At 34.6% G+C, this 13,928-nt stretch overlaps 1 protein-coding gene across 1 annotated transcript in view; it reads right to left on the reverse strand.

Moving 5' to 3' along the window:
* Nucleotides 1-13,928, reverse strand: part of Zswim6 (zinc finger SWIM-type containing 6) — a 200,800-nt gene that overhangs the window by 184,350 nt on the left and 2,522 nt on the right. The gene's annotated exons all lie outside the window — the stretch shown is intronic.

Here is a 13,928-nt window from a genome sequence, read left to right on the forward strand (position 1 = left end):
TATGATGATTGCATAGTTTTGGGGAAATGCAGAAAAGATAAATAAATAGAAGAAATTATATAAAACTGAGACATTGGGGCTGAGATTGTGGCTCAGTGGCAGAGCACCTGCCTAGCATGTATGAGGCACTGGGTTCGATTCTTAGGACCACATAAAAATAAATAAAATAAAGGTCTATTGACAACTAAAAAAACGTTTTTTAAAAAACTGAAACATTGCCAAAATAAGAACATATTTCCCTTTTGTGTAACTCTTTAGAATTCAAAATACTTCCATTTATTCTCAAGTGGGCCTCTTAGCAGCCTCAAGACAGAAGTGACTAAGGTGCAATCATTCATGTTTTGTAAGGAGTAGAGGATGTTCATTCAGAGTCAGTAAATGATCTACCTAAAGGCACACAAGTACTAAGACAAGACCCAGTGAAAAGAACTCTAATCTTCTCATAGCTTAGGCATCTTCTCCAAGCTCATGGCCGTGTGATGGCAAATAATAACATCTGCTCTCGTAAGTGGCTAACTAACTACAAGTACCTAAAATGAGCAGTACCTGAGAACATCAATCCTAAGATTAAAGATGTGCAAACAGAAATGTACTATTAATACAAGCCTCTAAAATTCAACTCTAAGTGAGAATATAAAGATCTACCTATCTTTAAACTGCAGAAAATGAAGTGGGGAGGATACATCAAACCTATGGAAATTAAGAATCTCTTAAATGCTTCCTCTTGGTCTAAGAATCAACACAGAAATGGTGTATTTCCTATCTGAAGAGATTGTGGGGAGTCCCCTCATGAAGACCAGAGGAAAACCCAAGGTCTCCTTTTAGTCCCAAACAACTCCTCCCCCTCTCCCTTCCCTCCCCACTGTCCACACGCAAAGTACAATTTTAAACTGATTTATTTCTTCCCCTCTTCTTCTGGGAAATAAAATACCTGGCCAAAGTAATCATTGACTTTTTCATTCAAACTAAAATACTTCTCAGAGTAAAAGAGGTGACAACTTGTCCAGAAAAGGGGATATAAACCAAGACTACCAATTATCTGGATAACTGGGTTATCTGGAAAACCCATCCTTCTCAGGATGCCAACCATTGAGAATATATCCCTTTTGTTAAATTGTTAAAAAAACCTTCTTTGTTGTATTCTACTTTATGCAAAACAAAATTTTAAGCAAATTCTACCTCAAAGGAATCATCAGCATTTTGTAGACCAGTTAAATAAACCACTCCTATTAATTTGCTAATGTCTTTTCACAGCGTATAAGATCTTACAGATGTTTTGAAGTTCTGTGAGTTTTGAAAGTCAAGGGGGTAGAGTGGGGTACATTTAAAAAAAAAAAAAAAACCTAAAATTTAGTTTTACCAATTTCTTTCTTTTTTTTTTTTTTGGGGGGGGGGGCGGGGTGGGAATACTGGGGATTGAACCCAGGGATGCCTCACCACTGAATTACACAAACTATATCCCTGAATGCTTTTTTTAATTTTTATTTTGAGACATGGTCTCACTAAATTGCTGAGGATAGAACTAAGTTGCTGAGGCTGGCAATCCTCCTGCCTCAGCTTCCCAAGTCATTGAGGATTACAGGGTGTACCACTATTCCCAGTACCAATTTCTTTTAAAAGTTAAATAAAAGGAAAAGGCAATCTCTTATTCCCACAATACAATCTTATTTTCTTGGGCAACTCAAAAGTACTTTGCTACATGGGTATAATACCCAAATTTCTTTCTGCTTAAAAGTTAGAATCACCTTATAAACAAACTGCTTTCAGAATAATTTTTTGGCTGATGATAGTAATGTCCTCTCAAAGAAAGAAAATTTCCACAGTGTGTGCAGAAATGCAATGACTACCCAATACTAAAAAACAACCTACCTACCCAGTGGTCATACTGTTATTCAGAATATCTTCTTAAGAGACTATATTATAGCAACTAAGATTCAGAAAATCAAATAGAAACTCAGAGCTGTTCCTTTTTCCGACCAAAACAATTTCATAAAGGCACCCATAGCGCTGGCATATCATCTAATCCTATCATTCATTCAAGTGACATTTCAATGTCTGCTATGTACACACTGCACTAACACTATTAATAGTTGGCTCTCCTGGATTTAAAATTTGCCATTATAAATCCAAACTAAGAGATTTGTTTTTCACTCCAAAAACAAACTTTGTATTTTAATTGCTTTTTAACTCTATCTTAAACTAAACTAGAAATATCCATTAAACAATGAGCCCATAACAGTATATGGCAGAATATTTTTATTTTTCATTTGCTAGCACTTCATATATTGAGTCAATTTGATTAGCCAAGTGATGTTCCCACCATCAACGATACTTAGAAATCTGCAATCCTACACAGAATCTGATATTCTCATAAGAAGATTGGCCTCTTCATTTCCTCAAACTTTATTTTACAATAAAGATGAGTTCCACAGTTGTGTTCTAAAGTTTGGAAGAGACCATGAAATCAGGCTAGGGTCAGTTTCTCCAACAATCCCTTGTAGAATTTCAGGTCTACCTACTTTCCCAAAGGGGGGTAGTGGACATCACTGTATTATCTAAATGAATCTATCAGAATTTTTTTTAAAACTATGAAAATTCTAAGAAATACAATGGTTTCGATTTATTAAAGAAGGTTTCTTAAGAGAGTCATGTTTAATTCTAAATTATTACAAACGAAACTGCAAAAGAGAAAAAAAATTGGGAAGGATTAAACAGGAAAACAGCAATGTAAGGAGTACATTAGAAATGCAATAGCATTATATCTCTAACACTACCATAGACCGGTTTTGATCATACACTGAACTTTCACATATAAGATGTCTACAATTTTTAGCAAGAAGTGTCAACAGGGAAAAGCAAGAAGGGAAAAGCAAAAATGTTCTAAAACAACTTTCAATAAGCAGTCTGCTGAAGTATAAATTCCTGGAAAGGGAGGCCACTCTATCAGATGACCATGGCTACTTAATTTTTGGCGCTCATATAAGCTTAACCCACCAGTACCACCACCGCCACCTTGAAGTTCCCAACACACACACACACGAAGTTAAAAAATATAAACCATATTCTTGGCTCAAAAGATAAATTTCATAGAAAAGCTCAAGAATTCATAAGTTTTATGATGTATCAAAAATCAAAACATACACCACAGCTAATATATGACCTAACACACATTCAGAACTTCATAGCACTAACTTTTAAATCAATCCAGTCACTAGCTTGATATTATCAATGTTCTAACATCTACAATTATAAACTATGAAAATAAAAATTGTTAACAAAGAATATGAAAAAATCTCAAATGAAACAAATCTGCTAAAACAATTTTAAAATCCATTTTTAAATAAATGTATTTTGTACTGTTAAAATGAATAGTTTTTAAAGTTTTTATCCCACTGTTGCATCCTTACTGCAAGCAAATATGCAATGCCACCAGCCTTTGGAATTTCCTGCTATTTATGAAACATCTTAATTAGTAACTTGCCAATTAGAGATCCATGAAAACTGAAAGAAACCGCTCTGACAAGTTCCTAAAGAAAAATAATTCCAACAGCATACTTATAAGGCATTTAAACCACACTACCAATAGGCTCCAGTTTTAATCAAGCTACTTTTTAAACTACAGCTGGCACCATTTACATGACACACCTAAATAAAATTGAAGAGTCCATAAAATGTCACTTACCTACTACCATGCAGATTATTTTCCATGCCTATTAAATTACATATTTGCATGTATATATAGAGATCATACATAGATGTATCAGGTGATGATCTAATGCCAAGTCACTTTCAAAATAACTACCATAATTTCTAACTGCAAAAAGACACCATATGGTATAATTACTACACCGTGATATAGTTCAACATACTTAATGCCCTATTTGAGACATTCTATTTCCTAATGAAATTTTTGTTTTCATCCTAAGAAATAAAATATTCTTGGATCAAAATCTGCAAAATGCCAAACTTCTCATATCCAAGATGTAAACATCTATGTTTAAAGATGTAAATATGTAAATAAACTAAAACATCTGTCTTCTGTAAGCTAAGGCCAGCCGTTCTCCTTTAACCAACCATTAACCTTTAACCATCACTAAATCATTCAACTTAAACTTTTATTCTCACAGAAGTGAATTCAGCAGAATTCATCCAGTAACCACCTTAAAGAAAAAGATGAAATCAATTTGATTCTATTTCTAGTTATTTTAGCCAATTATTTTGTACTACCTTAGGAAAGGTATCAGATCAATGCACCAACTAATGTTATCCTGACCATCCAACAGATCTAAGTACATTATACCACTCATCGCTACTAAATAAGCAAATAATCATCACTATTCTGTTTCTACTTACAGGGTGGTAATTCACTGTGTACCACAAACCATCCCTAACTACGCTCAGCTTTTCCATGTACCATTATAGAAAGACCATAAATATTACATTCTTCTTACTGTAGACCCTTCCAAAAATACAAATTCATGCTGTGACATTCTTTTCACTCTTCCCAAAATTATTCAAGAACTAATACAACATAATTTTCAAGTAAGTTCATAAATTCACATATGCATCCAAAAGTTTAAAACTCAGTTTGCAAACACAATCTACATAATGTGGGCTGGCTATAGAGTATACAGAATCTGGATGCATATACTGGTATTTCAAGTAAAACCTAGCTACTCCCTATACAAGAATAGTAAGCATTTTCAGTTAAATATATTACTAGAACATTAATCAAACCTAAGCCTACATAAATATGTTAGCAAAGAGACGTGGAGGAAAAAAGTACATGCTTTCTGAAATGTCTTATGACACTTATGATTATTATACAAAGCAATTCAGACTCTCCAACTTCAACAATGGCAATTTTAAAAAGATGCCAAAGCATATTAAATAATCCAAATAAGTCTTGCACCTCTTGGAGACACCACAAAACCAAAATTTTTAAGCCAGATATGTGTCTGACCTGATAAGGCAAAATTTGCCTTAAGAAATAGTTATATATTTCAAAATTATTTATATGGTTATTAAAAATCCATTATTTCTTTAAAAACACATACCCTATATTTCAAAATAGTACATATAAATACAGTACCACAGCACAGAACACGTCTGAAACTTAGTTCAGTTCGTTTGAAGAAAAGTTAAGTTTCTGACATTTGCCAGCAGTCCCACGAAGTGCTGGCCCTGTGCCATCATGGCCTGGTGCCAGCCTGATGTAGGGCCAGGCTAAAAATAGCAGCTCAACAGCAGCTGGAACACATAGGTCCTTCTGACCTCAGCTTTATTTCCCTAATTCAAAGGAGGCTGGAAGGAGGGCAGACACCTGCAGGGGATGAAGCAAATGAAATATGCTCTTGATAGGTATTTTTTACCTCTCTTGTCTCCCCCACCCCGTCCCCCACCCCCGCCTACCCTCCTACTCCTCACTTCACCTATCCCATCCCCCAGAAAAGAAAAAAAACAGAGAAAAAGGTGGGGGGTGGGGGACTAGTCCTTTTAGGCAGGCTGGGTCAGAGCCTCCCCATCTCTTGCCCTCAAGTCTTATTTGATTCCACCAACACCATAAAATGGCCACTGATTATTTCAATCCTTGGCATTACTACTTACTAGAGACAAAGTATGAACTACAATCTTGATAAGAACAGCCAATTTCATTGTGCTGAAGGGTCATAATTATACCAGTGATATTTGAGGAGGGACAAAAGGGAGAAATTATTAGAAAACATTAAGAAAATAAAATTCAGCCTGGTAAGGTAGCACATGCCTATAATACCAGTGATCCAGAATACTGAGGTGGGAGGCTGAGGCAGGAGAATCATTAGTTTGAGGCCGAACTCAGCAACCTGTGAGATCCTCAACAATTTAGCAAGAACTTGTATCAAAATTTTAAAAATAAATAAATAAAAGGACTGCGGATGTAATTCAGTAGTAAAGTGCCCCTACACTCAATCCCCAGTACTAAGTAAATAAATAATAATAAACTGAGGAAGTTTGAAAAATGCTAAAAAAAACATCCTAAAGAACAGAACTAACACATTATGAAGTTTGTTCATATGAACAAGAGATTACAAATTTCTGGTATTTGAGTTTTAGGATTGTATAACAAGGATCTATAAAATTAATGACCATTTCTTTACAGAAATGAGTTAACAGAAAAGGGGTATCAGAAGCAAAGGTTCAACATGACCAAAGACAATGCTGCTTCCACCTGTGCATACCTTTACCAAGGAAGACGAATGTTGAGAAGGCACTAGTCTTTGTCCTTTGTACCTAAATTATTAAAAAAAAAAAAACCTACACTTCATTGACAAAATTACTGGTGTCTGTCAAGAAGTATTTCACAAGTAAAACCAGACATATATGAAATTCTAAATTACACGGATTTAAGTAAACAGATTTTAAAACGATTCTGTGGACTGGTTCTATATATCTCCTTATGCATATTTTCTGTACATATTCCAACAGCAGAAATACGACACCAACTAACAATGAAAATGTTTTAAGTAAACACACTTAAGTAAGGCAAGACAAGGCAGCCAGTCACCTGAATTCACTAAACAAGCTTCCAAATTATCTGATCAGCTTATTGGGTTAGTCAGAGTTTAAATGTACTGACAAATTCTACAGCATCCTTCCAATTAACATCAGGATCTGGCAACTGCACAGTTGGAACTATAAAACTCAAATCTCACTACTAGCAACAAGAAATAGTATTAATTTTTAATTACAGTATTTTAAGGGCCTTATAATGACATAAATATGTAATTTCTTAAATAAACTTCGAGCACATACTTTGCAGCACATAAATTATTAGACTTAACCGGCAAGTTATTTGTTTCAAAAGTTCAACTTCTCATGGAAGTTAATCAAAATCACCTAACACAATCATCATCCAAAGCTGAAATTCATTCATAAAAGACATTTTTTACCTGGGTGGTATAAGTCAGTGGTAGAGTGCATATTTTAGCACATGCAAGGCCCTGTGTTCAATCCACAGCAGAGAGGGGAAAGAAATTTTTAAGAGACACTGTTTTTCAAGTAAAATTTTAAGATGCATATTTAAAAATCATAGCTTTGAGCATAATTTACAATTCAAGTCACTGTGAAAGTCACTCTAAAAAGTAACAAGAGACTATAAGCTTAAAGATAACCTTCCAGTAAAGGTAAGATGATGCATCACAGGCAGATCTGCTTGGAGTGTAAGAGCACCAGAAGGCTATCTGGCTTGGTCATGCACTGGCCTGTATGGGGAAACTTACTTGTTCTTTGTGTGCTTCAATTTCCTTACCTGTGATATGAGAACAATAGTGCCTACCTATGACTGTTGGTATAAGTTATTACTGCAGAGACAGCAGTATCTAGCACATGGTTAACTGCTGTAGAAATGTTAGCTGCTGTTACTACTCCATTTGTAAATGTTGTAGTACTAAAAATCTTACCATAAATCATGTTCAGTGAAGAACCACCCCAAATCATAGAAAATGTCTTTGAAGGTTAGAGGTTACTAATATCCTGGGGCCCCATCAATTACATGCAACAGTGCTTTCGTATACAGGCCTATACTGAAGCATCAATTATGCACTATTTACAGATGATGAGGGAATGAGAACATTGACTAGAACAGTGAGATACCTACAAAAACAGATCAAATGCAAACAGTACTGTAAACGCACTAAACTCAGACCAAACTTCTTACTGGGCATCATCTTCTGTTGTTATGAATAATCAAGCACTTTAAACTTTCAATAAATTCTTTTTTACATGAATGTACACATACATTCATAGGTATCACACAGCTGTACTCAAGTTTGGCACAGTTAACGTAACTTTTCCTGAACTTAAATCTCTTAACATTATCACAGTTTCCAAACATCTACAAACAATAGCACATATTTTGCATGCTAGAACCATTACTAAACTGAACACATTAGAATGTTGCATGAAACTAAAACACTACATTGAAATACTTTCATAACACTTAGTAAAATGACATCTCCAACAGTATTGTCAATTTACATTCAAGAATACAGGGGTTTTTTTATTTCTGAGACTAAGAAACATTCCCAGCAAACCAAGAGATAGTTCACGCTGCTGTGGAAAAAGAGATTCAAGGTTTAGCTTTGGCGATTACTAACCCACTCTGGAAATTCTACTTGAAGTGTTTGGGCCTCAGTTTTCTTATCAGAAAAAATTTTTAAAGCTGGAGTTGATTTGTTCATCTCCACAATCTCCATAACTCTATGAATAGATAACAGTATAATCCAAGAGTATTTTATTTATAAAAATTTCTCATATGGGATAATGCATCTGTATACAGGGATCACTGAAATATGCTTGGAATAACAGTACTCAAATTATAACTGGGTTTATCTGTCTCCTTTTATCCCCATTTGTAAATGTGTGTGAGAGACAGAGACAGAGACAGAGAGAGAATGCACATGTGCAAGTGCATTTGGTGGCTCAGGCAGGATAATCTAATATTTAAAGTCGGCTTCAGCCACTTAGCAAGACGCTGTTTCAAAATAAAAATGAAAGGTCCCCGGGTATATACAGTGGTAGCACCCCACGATTCAATTCCCAGTACCACAAAAACAAAAGTATATATGTATGTGTATGTCAGCTGACACAAAACTAGTTATCATTGAAGAATTCCACAAATATAGCCAGGAATGATGGCACAGGCCTATAATCCCAGCTACACAGGAGGCTGAAGGCTGGAGGATCACAAGCTTGAACAAGGCTGGCCTCGGCAACTTAGTGAGACCCTGTCTCTAAATAAATAGAGTTAAGAATGTAGCTCAGTGGGAGAGCACCCCTGGATTCAATCCCCAGAAACTTTTTGTTGTTGTTGTTGTTTAACAGATGTCAAACATTTAGCATACCCTTAAGCAACAGTGTTCTATCAGCTGAATAGCAATGCTTCAATCAGCTAAACATTCAAAATCATAAGCAAATTTTGCACTGTCTTCTCTCCAAAGCTTGCTTTAACTATCTTTTCTAGATGAAAAAAGGAGGATTCTATTTTTAAAGAACTAAAAACTATGCATATAGCATATTCTTAGCAACACACAGGGCACTAAAAGCAAAAACCAAAAAGATACCCAGGTTTTATAAACAAATCTAACCAACACACTTTATTTTTGAGACTATGGCTATGACTAAGAAACAAGAATCTCTTTTCATGGAAATGGACCATGTAACATTTCTCTCAAAATTATTATTCGATATTGATTTTTCAGGAGATAGTCTTCCCATGCATTTAAAGGAAGAATAGCTCATGCTGTCAGATTTATGGCGATCCTCAAACATTTTACATGTTAAAAAATAAAACAAGAAAGTTAAATTAGTCTTTTCATTAGATGAAAGCACCATTTTTTAATTATAGCACGGTAATTTGGAAGGTAATTAAAACTGGTTTGTCAGTTTCATATAGTTTATTACACTTTAAAAAAAATACTTAATCTGCTTTGTTTCTAATATATTTGTCCTTACCTACAATCTAAGTCAATAGTAGTTTGAGCTTAATGACTGCCCTTATGAAAATTTCTAACATTAAATGAATGTTTTATCACATAAATATGTAAATATGTGCCTTCAAGGTACCAAATTCATTTTTACGGATGTGTGTCTTTGATTCACTCTTTTAGAAACATCAGGATATGTGTCCCTCAGTAGAATTATTGTCATTAATAAAACAATTAAATCTTACTGTCATAAGTACGTCACTGCTAATTTTTAAGATGTTTACCCTGTACCCCTTTTCAGAGTGGACAATCTATTACTATCTCAATTCTAACTATTTCATAAAATATATGCATATGTATATATGCTGGCATCTCTTATCTGCTTGAAATTCACCTTGTTTCAGTGAAGAAAATTTACAGTGGAACAGTACAGATCCAATCACGTAATTTTTTAAAAGGATGACTTTCCTAAAAGAAAACACATCATTCTTCTTTTGCCATCCTTTTCACTGGACATATTACTAGCTGAATTCACACATTTGTAACTAAAGACAATATAATATGAGAAAAGAGATGCTGGGATATATTTTTCCATATGAAGCATCTGACACTAATTGATTAACCTTATGAAAAAAAAAAAAAAAGCCTTGGAATAAACACCCTGAAAATCAACAAAGACACACTTTAAGACAATAAGATTGGGCTGGGGTTGTAGCTCAGTGGTACAGCACTTGCCTAGCACATGTGAGACACCGGGTTCAATTCTCAGTGTGGCTTATAAATAAATAAAGTTCCATTGACAACTAAAAAATATTTTTTAAAAAGACAATAAGATTAAATTGTCTGATTAATTGCAATAATTATTCTATTAAAGGACTTATTCCATATGCATCCTGAAGTTTATAAAAGGGAATGCATCAAAGTTTTATATTTGCAAAAAGAATGAAACCCAACACAAAAGGAGAAAAAAAATAACAGGGATGGGTCTTTTCAATCCAAAGATATACTCATTAACAAGATCATGTAGCAAGAAATTTCAAGACTGAAAAAAACTAGAAATATTTGCTTAACCCAAATCTGCAATTCCACCTTCCATTACTGTTTAAGTCCTTGCTCTACAAAAAAAAATATTTTCTACTAAACACTTTAGATTTCCTCATTGGGTTAATACAAGCCATCAGAGAATGGAGTATAGGGACAGATGCTACATATTCCTCACCTAAAACTGAATATCTAACTTCCCCCTGAATAATATTGAGGACATACTCAGGTATCAAAATATCTCATCCACAAAAATACAAAGTAACTAGTTTGAAAACTTCTTCTTTTGTGTATTGTACTTTTTCATTAATCAAAAGGCAGGAAAAGGGCTGGGGACATAGCTCAGTGGAAGATTATATACCTAGCATGCTCAAGACCCTGGATTAAATCCCCAACACTGGGAGTGAGGGGGAAGACAGAAAAAGTACAGGTATCTATACAAAATTGTTCTGTATTTAACATTGAAAATCCATTCAATAAAATGTACCATCTTCAATTTTAAAAATACACAATTCTGAAGGGACTTTTTACATCCTTGTATCATCATCTACAGCCTATAAAGAAAATCTAAGTGCTCAAAGAAAAACCAATAAATTACCTCATTTAAATTTTTATTCATCATTTTTGTTTGGTTTTTGGTAGGATTGAACCCAGGGATGCTTTACCACTGAACCACATCCCCCATCCTTTTTATTTTGTATTCTGAGACAGTGTCTCACTAAGCTGCTTATGGTCTTGCTAAGTTGCTAAAGCTGACCTCAAACTTACCATCCTCCTCCCTCAGCCTCCAGAGCCGCTGGCATTACAGGTGTGCACCACCACATCCAGCTTTATTCATCTTAATTCTAATAATAATCCTCTTTTACTGCCCTGCCACCCCCTAAGAAAACCACAAAATTTTTAATAATAAATATGGAAAGGCTTTAAGAATGTGTGGACCCAAGTGTTAACAGAATTCCAGGCAATATTCTCTTCTCTCCAAAAGCAACTAGCAGAAAAATAAAAAGCCAACTTCTTTTAAAACTACCTCCTTCCTTTTCATCCAAAAAGACAAGATTCTAGTTTTTCTTAAACATGTCTTGCCTCTAAAATAACTGTTTAGTCACAAATAAGGAAACTGTGTGTTTCAAAACCAAAAATAGGGGGAAGGGATATAACCAGGCTTTCATAAAGAACATGCATGTCCACACTCAAGCATACACAAACACCCACGCAAACACACCAAAACAAAAAAAGACAAAATCTCAAGTCTAATTTTTAAAGTTTCTTTAATTGCAAAAAAAAATATGCTTCTAGTTTTAAACAAAAACCAACTATAAGATAGACATAAAGAAAGAAGTAAAATACCTTCCAACCTTGCCTATTCACTTCAATGCCCTTCTCCAAAGGCACCAACTATTCAATGGTTGCTTGAATTGTTTTCCAGATGTTTTAATGCATTTAAACACAAGTCTGCCTTTTGCTGTAAAAATGCAGCATTCTCTATGAAGTTTTTGACATAACTTAAAATGAAATATTTTGGTTATCTTTCCTTGTTAGAATATATAAATCAACTTAATTCTTCATGGCTGCATAGCATTCTACTAAATACTACTTAATCGGTTCCCTTCTGATAGAAGTTTAGGTTGACTCCAACTTCTTAATACTGCAGACCATATAGTAAATAAGCACTGCTATACAGAGCATTTTATGCACTTATATCAATATTATCTATAGGATAAATTCCTAGAAATGAGATAAAAAGACTGTGCCAAAAAGCAAGGTAGTCGGCATTCTCTTTCCCATGTCCCCAACTGATTTCGGGTACCATTACTATCTATCTTTTAGTCTTCACCAGTAAAGTCGATGAAAATGGCATCTCATTTTTATTCGGTATCTCTTTAGGTAAGACTTAAGAAAGGGTATGCTTATTAACCATTTGCATTCCATTGGCTCTGAAATTTTTCATTTTCCTACTGAGTTATTCATAAATTTTTTGAACTTTTTACCAATTTTTAGGAGTTTTCAGCCAGCCTTTGGTCAAACATGCTATAAATAAAGTCCAGTGAGCTGCTTAACTTGATTTATGGTGCTTTCAGCCCTCCAAAAATTTTTAGATTTGTATTCAATTAAATTAATCTTTCCCTTCATCATTTTAGTTTTCTATCATTTAAGGGAAGCTCTTTCCCAGGCAGAAATTTGGGGAAAAAAATTATTTATATAGTAACTTCTATTTTATTCCTTAAATGCTGTCAATAATACTGGCATAATAGTACCTTCAGAGACTGCTCCCTGTTCATATCATTATTGAACATAAATAAGTCAACAATAGTTTCTCTAAAACCTTTCCTATAACCAACTAGTGGGCAGTTCTGCACTAATTAAATATTGTTTATAACTACTGTATCAAAAATTTAGTTTATTACTTTTAAGTTTCTTCTTGAAATCTACAAGTTGCAAAATAACCACCAAGCAGGCTTAATTTCTAGCAAGCCCAACTCTCTGTTCAATCCTTAACCTTCAACAGCATGAATGTAAAATAAAACCCCACAACTAGATCTTTCCTAGTGTAGCTGTAATTTAGTCCTCTCTATAAGTCAAGGAATACGTCCTGTATGAACAAACTTGCAGTTCTGCAATAGCAGAAAATGCTTATGGTGGTGCTATCTACTCAGTATTCTGTTCTTTTCCATCTCAGGTTCTGAAACAACAACAACAAAAAAAGTTCTACTTCAAATCACAATTATAAAATAAGTCTCTTGAGTTAGTATAACAATTCAAACTATCCCTTAAAGCTAATCAGATACTTAATCTAGACACCCTCTCTCAAGGGGGGGAAACAAACCTTAAGTTTTCTATCTCACAGTTTCAGGTATCAGGCCATTTTCAGTCTTCCATCTCTTTACTGACTGGCACAAATAATATAACTTGGAAGTTAAGGCAATTGACACAACTCAGAGGGGAAAAAGAATATCTTCCACAATTTGGACAGTACTTGTTTAGCATGTATGGGTTTCCAAAGTGGTGGTCAACTCTTGAAACTACCCTAGAAGCATCATAACACTTCACATCCAAGGACTGCCAATTCCATTCAGTGGCTTCCTTCCCCTTTGGGAACTATTCAAAAAGTTACTATTTTCTTTTACAACTACTCACCCAGGCCTCTTCCACTGATGAAAGCAGGCAAAGCCCACGCTGTGTGTCTGTCTCCTAGAGAAGATTGCATCTTTTATTTATCGCCCCTTGGCTTTATTTTCACAGTGAATTCCTGGCTTAAATGCAATCAGCCAAGAAACCCTCCCTATGTGCTCTCCTGTCATTCCTCATTGCTTGCAAGCAGAGTCAAGCACAGAGAAAGAAAAAAGAAAAAGAAAGAAAAACCTCAACGTTGCCAGCCAAGCCATAAAAATTTACACTCTAGTTTGTTATATACTGAGAAACCAT

This window comes from Marmota flaviventris, chromosome 5 (assembly GCF_047511675.1).
Source record: "Marmota flaviventris isolate mMarFla1 chromosome 5, mMarFla1.hap1, whole genome shotgun sequence".
Classification (NCBI taxonomy): domain Eukaryota; kingdom Metazoa; phylum Chordata; class Mammalia; order Rodentia; family Sciuridae; genus Marmota; species Marmota flaviventris.